Source organism: Phaseolus vulgaris, chromosome 3 (genome assembly GCF_000499845.2).
Source record: "Phaseolus vulgaris cultivar G19833 chromosome 3, P. vulgaris v2.0, whole genome shotgun sequence".
Classification (NCBI taxonomy): Eukaryota; Viridiplantae; Streptophyta; class Magnoliopsida; order Fabales; family Fabaceae; genus Phaseolus; species Phaseolus vulgaris.
The window spans coordinates 22,676,364-22,682,894 of record NC_023757.2 but is presented as its reverse complement, the minus strand read 5'-3'; positions in this window follow the sequence as shown (position 1 = coordinate 22,682,894).

Here is a 6,531-nt window from a genome sequence, read left to right as displayed (position 1 = left end):
AGCTATAGTGTAGGCGTGTTGACAAGGCGCCAGGTTGACAGAAGGGGAGGAAGTCGGGGGGCTCGTGAAGTCGCCAGTTATTAAGTTGGCGTGTTCCGGTCTCCAGCATACCAGGCGATCGCCCAGTAGAAGGTGAAGTCACCAGATGTAAACTCAGGCGACCAAGCGATTGGAGATCGCCAGAGCAAGCACATCACCAGAGATGAAAGTGGTGCAGATTATGAAGGCGGCCGGCGAGACCACAGGGAAGGTGTACGAGAGCACCCTAACTCGCCAGTTCCAGTAGAGATTGCACTCCCAAGTTAGCTATGCACTGGGCAGTACCACACATAAATAACTTAGCCAAAAAGAGAGTCAGAAGCAGCGCCCAAGTCAAGGAGGCTCCAGATGATGGCACGTGTACGACTGGATGCGAGCCACGTGTCCAGGTCTGTAACTGCCAGGAGAGAGAAAGTGACCAGGTATATAAGAGTTCTCAACGAACTTTCTCAGGTACGCACGTTCAGATTACACTCTTTACGCTTGCGAATTCTAGAGCTTACTGTGAGAGAGAACATTGCACGGTTCCTTGAGATTTCCTGAGTGTTCTTGCTCTTAGTATTTGGTGGTTCGGTCACTGACTTGGGCGTTGGAGTGCGATCGGCCGCAGCGGCGCCGCTCTGTTCTTTTGCAGGTTCTTGAGGTGGATCTTGAAGAAGGATGGAGGTTCGAAGTGGTGCACAAGTCGATCCTTTGACGAGGCAGGTTCCAACGTTCTGGTCAACAGGCAGGATCAGGGATCACCGCCTCCAGAATCTTCTGCGAGAACGGTGTGGAAAACTCCCTTGGTGGGGTGAGACTTTCGGTCTCATCTAGGTCGCGTTGCCCTTGGTTATTGCCCAAACCACGACGCAATTCCTCATTTGTGCGATGGAGCTCTTCATTCCTCGCCTAAGAGGCCGCGAGATCCGCCTGCATGCGTTCTTGCTCCGCCATTTCCTCCTGCAGCCCCTGCACCATGTCCATGACCTGTTGCATGGTCATTTCCTCACTCGTAGCGCGCGCTGAACCGCGTCTCGTGGCCCTCATGCTTCAACTCAAAGTGTCGAATAGAGCCCAATGTTCCTGTTGTTACGGTGGCTTTGATAAACTCTCTGGAACTGTCGGACTGAAACTTGTGATGGGACTGATGTTTTAAATCTGCCCCACGGTGGGCGCCAAATGTTCCGGCCGGTTGACAAGGGACGTCTTTGCGCGTGGCCTATCCCCGCGAGTTAGGGCACCTTCGTTCTGCACCGTTTGTGTGTACCTGAAAAAGAAGTGAACAAAGGGGCGCCCTCGCGGCTCTTTGCACTCCGACGATCAAGTCAGCTGGCTAGAAACATCAAAATGACACACCCCCGTATCGGAGCACCGCAAATGAATGCTCTGAAGGTGGTCTTATCACTGAGTAAGCAATGCTTTTTCTCCCTAATCGTTTGTGCGTACAGTGGGTGCGCGAGCAAACAACTAGAGTGTATCTGTGTGTCTTTTGTCCCAAAAACTCCCGATCCCCCAAACTCCCGTCTCAAGTCCCCTTAAAACGCCCCTAGCATTTAAAGCGTCTAAAAGCGCATTTAAGGATAAAAAGTGCAGCGCCTTTAAGACGTTCAAAACGCTTAAGGTGTTTAAAGTGCTTTAAAGCGTTCGAAATGTAAACTTAATTACTTTGACATAATCTTAATTACCTCATACTTGACAAACTTTCTGGAAAACATTGATGTTTCTGTTTGCCCCACCGCGTGTCCTTCTGACTTGACCGTTATTCTACGTGGAGGGCCTCACAACACTGTAACGCAATTTAGGGATATTTCATCGTGTGAGTCCTCATTCCTTGGAGTGCATCTGGCGCAAGGGGTGACTTTTTGGGTGCTAACTCATGCGCCCCAACCTCTAGTCACTCGCCCTGGGAGTGTATCCACCTTCCTCTCGTACCCTGCACCTGGTTTCCGATGGACATGACCTTCTCTCGAGTCGTATCTATCCCAAGGGTCTCCCTGTGGTGGCAGGGATGCTTCACGAGTCAGGCTACTCCCTACTGACGCTAGTACTATGGCCTTGAAGCCACCTTACTCTTCTCTTTATCACTGTTCTGAGCTGTCGACGCTTGAGGCCTTCCCGTGGTGTCACTCCCTCCATGGTCTTTCCTACCCATAGGTATCGGGTAGTAACACTGTACCGCCCTGGTGGTCGGGAGTGATGACGTGGCACCCTGCTACAGTATAGGCGTGTTGGCAAGGCGCCAGGCTGGCAGGAGGGAAGGAAGTCGGGGGGCTCGTGTAGTCGCCAGTTGTTAAGTTGGCGTGTTCCGATCTCCAGCATATCAGAATAGGCGATCACCAGGTTAAAGATGAAGTCGCCAGATGTAAACCCAGGCGACCAAGCAGTTGGAGATCGCCGAAGATGAAAGAGAAGCAGATTATGAAGGCGGCCGGCGAGACCACAGGGAAGATGTATGAGGACACCCTAACTCGCCAGTTCCAGTAGAGATCGCACTCCCAAGTTAGCTATGCACTGGGCAGTACCATGCATAAGTAACTTAGCTAAAATGAGAGTAGAAGCAACGCCAAGTCAAGGAGGCTCCAGATGATGGCACGTGTACGACTGGATGCGAGCCACGTGTCCAGGTCTGTAACTGCCAGGAGAGAGAAAACAGCCAGGTATATAAGAGTTCTCAACAAACTTTCTGAGGTACGCACGTTCAGTTTATACACTTTACGCTTGCGAGTGATAGAGCTGACTGTGAGAGAGGATTTGCACGGTTCTTGTTCTCTTAGTATTTGGTGATACCGTCACTGACTTGAGCGTTGGAGTGCGATCGGCCGCAGCGGCGCCGCTCTGTTTCTTTGCAGGTTCTTGAGGTGGATCTCGAAGAGGAACGGAGGTTCGAAGCGGTGCGCACGTCGATCCTTTGACGAGGCAGTATCCAGCGTTCCGGTCAACAGGCAGGATCATCAGGCGCCCACCGTGGGGCCGTGTAAAACTTGCTCCCATCCACAGCGTGAGTTCTTGGAAGTTTTCGAAGTTTTCTGCGTGGTTGTGTGCTGGTGCAACCATCGTTCGCTGTTTGTTTGAGTTTCGTTCGGTGAATTTGCGTTTTGTACTGTTCGTTTGGCTTTTCGATCGGTGGAGTGAGGTTTCCTGCTGCTTACGCGTAATCTGTTTGGTGGAAGTTCGAGTTCTTTCGCTCGTTTGGTTGTCCGCGGGGAAGCGTTGGTTTCTGGTGAAGTTGTGGTTTTCTTCGAAGGTTTATGGTGTTCTTGAGTTTTCTTGCGCAGTTTCGCGCTGTTTTCTCCGATTGATCGCTGATTCGATCGTGGTTGAAGTGTTGTTCGCTGCATCCCTGTGATTCGCTGAAGTTCATGAGAAAAATGAGAAGCAATCATTCAAGCCCCGTGGCGCCTGTCGCTGCTGAAGGCGACGCCGCCATGACCATGGCGCAGATGGCAGAGATGATGCGCTCGTTGCAGGCAACTGTAGAAGCCTCACGCGTAGAGCAGGCGAGAATACACGAGGACCTGGTCGCCTCTCGCGCCAGGAACGAGGAGCTTAGCAAGGTGACTGAGGAGCTGCGTCAAGCTCTTCGGGAGCAGCAAGGACGTTCTTCTGCTGAAGAGGTGGCGCCGTCGACGCCACCTCGTGTTTTCCCAATGCCTTTTGTTCAGGCGATTACTGACACGCCTATTCCCACGAGCGTGGTTCCGGTTAAGGCTGTCTTTACTGGTGTGGAGGATCCAGAGGCTCATCTGACCACGTTCCACACGCAGATGATGCTGTCGGGAGGGTCAGACGCCGTCTACTGCAAGATGTTTGTGAGTACGCTCCAGGGAACGGCGATGGAGTGGTTTGTGAGCCTGCCTAACGGCCACATAACCAGTTTTCAACAGTTCTCGAAGATCTTTGTCGAGCAGTACATCGTGAATAAGACACGCCTATTCCCACGAGCGTGGTTCCGGTTAAGGCTGTCTTTACCGGTGTGGAGGATCCAGAGGCTCATCTGACCACGTTCCACACGCAGATGATGCTGTCGGGAGGGTCAGACGCCGTCTACTGCAAGATGTTTGTGAGTACGCTCAAGGGAACGGCGATGGAGTGGTTTGTGAGCCTGCCTAACGGCCACATAACCAGTTTTCAACAGTTCTCGAAGATCTTTGTCGAGCAGTACATCGTGAATAAGGCACCGCCCAGGGTGTCTTATGATCTGTTTGATATAAGGCAGTACCATGGGGGAGTCCCTCAGAGATTACCTGAATCGCTTTGGAGCGCAGATGGTCAGATCGTCGGCCAAGGATGAAGAAATGCTGGTATATGCCTTCAAGAAGGGCGTGCAGCCAGGACCATTCTGCGAGGCCTTGATCAGGGCTCACCCAGCGACGTTTGCTGAAGTCAGGCGACTTGCGGTGGCTCACATCGCCGACGAGAGTGAAGTCGCCGAGAAGAGAGGCAGCGTGGCTCCCGCCAGGCCACGCGCCCAAACCAGGATCCAGCCGCAGAGGGTGCTGGAAACAGCGGCGGCGGCCAGAAAGGACCAGAGGACTCGCCATCCTTACGACAGGAGGAACAAGGGAAGGAGCCAGGGGCGCCAACAACCAGCACGCCGGGAATACAATCGCCCGCCTAAGCACAAGTTTGTCATGGGATTAGCGGATCTAATCGCCATTCCTAATATCTCTGCTAGGTTGAAAGCGCCTGAGAAGGTGGGCGACAAGGTGCTGGGGTCAAAGCCGGACGCCTGGTGCGAGTTCCACCAATGTTTTGGCCACACCTTGGACTCATGTTTGTCTTTGGGATATCAGCTCGACGATCTGGTTAAGAGCGGGTTCCTAAATGACTATCTGCTGGACAGGAGGACGGGGGGAGCGTCGAGTTCCCAGCCAGCAGGTGGAGAAGCCCAGCAACACGAGATGCCTATCCACGGGGAGATCCACACCATTGCAGGGGGCTTCTCAGGTGGTGGATGCACCGCATCGCAGAGGAAGAAGTACGCGCGATCGGTAATGACAGTGGATATGTTTGAAGATCACTCGCCGGAAGTGGACATTACGTTCACCAAGCAGGATCTTCAGGACGTTGTGCCTCATGACAACGATCCCATAGTTATTTCCTTGGTTACAGCGGGAAGGAAGGTCCACAGAGTTCTGGTGGACCAAGGAAGCTCGGCAGACGTGATGTTCTGGCCGACTTTCACGCAGCTGGAGTTGCCCCTTGACCAGCTAAGGCCCTATGGAGGGTGCTTATATGGGTTCGCTGGTGACCAGGTGGAGGTTAGGGGGTACATTGAGCTGAGAACCACGTTTACAGATGAGGCTGGTTCGAGGACGGAGAAAATCAAGTACCTCATCGTAAACGCTCCTTCAGCGTATAACATCCTGTTGGGGAGGCCCACGCTTAACAGGATAGGCGCCATTCCGTCGACTCGGCACATGAAGGTAAAGTTGCCGTCCATGGAAGGGGTGGTGATCACGATAAAGTCTGATCAGAAAGAAGCGAAAAGGTGCTATGAGAATAGCCTGAAAAACAAAAGATCAGTGAGTTATGTAACAACCACCCCACCTCCCGGTGTGAAGCCCAGATCGACGGTAACAGAGGAGGCCGCCGGAAGAGATGTGGAGATGGTAGACGCTGAGCTAGGGGAGAGGAATGCTGGCCTGAAGGAGGAAGAGGCGCGGAATCGCCCCGAGGAAGCAAGGGAGCAGGGAATCGCCAGGGCGGTGATCGCCAGAGAATCCAGGCCTAAACCTGTCGAGCAGTGGCTCGAAAAGGAGATCGGAGGAAAAATCTTCAAGCTGGGAAGATCTCTGGAGGTCGAGCTCCAGGACCAGATCGCCAAGGTGATTGAGCGGCATCTGGACGCGTTTGCATGGTCCGCTTCGGACATGCCCGGGATTGATCCCGACTTCTTGTGCCATCATCTGGCGATGGACAATTTGGTGAGACCGGTGCGACAAAGGAGAAGAAAGTTCAACGAGGAGAGGAGGCAGGCGATCAGGGACGAAACACAAAAACTCCTCGCTGCAGGCCACATCAGGGAAGTCCAGTACCCTGAATGGTTGGCAAATGTCGTGCTGGTGAAGAAGAGTAACGGGAAATGGCGCATGTGCGTCGATTTCACCGACCTGAACAAAGCTTGCCCAAAGGATTCGTATCCTTTACCGAGCATAGATGCCCTGGTTGATAGTGCTGCAGGGTGTAAGTTGCTGAGTTTCCTGGATGCCTTCTCAGGATATAATCAGATCAAGATGCATCCCATGGATGAAGAGAAAACAGCCTTCATGACGGAGAGGTCGTGCTATTGCTATAAGGTGATGCCGTTTGGGCTGAAGAACGCGGGGGCCACGTACCAGAGGCTGATGGATCGAGTACTTGCACCAATGCTGGGAAGGAACGTGCAAGCTTACGTCGATGACATGGTCGTGACCTCGCAGGAAAAAAGCAAGCACGTTGCAGACTTGGAAGAATTGTTCACGACGATCGCCAAGTTCAAGTTAAAGCTCAATCCGGAGAAATGCATTT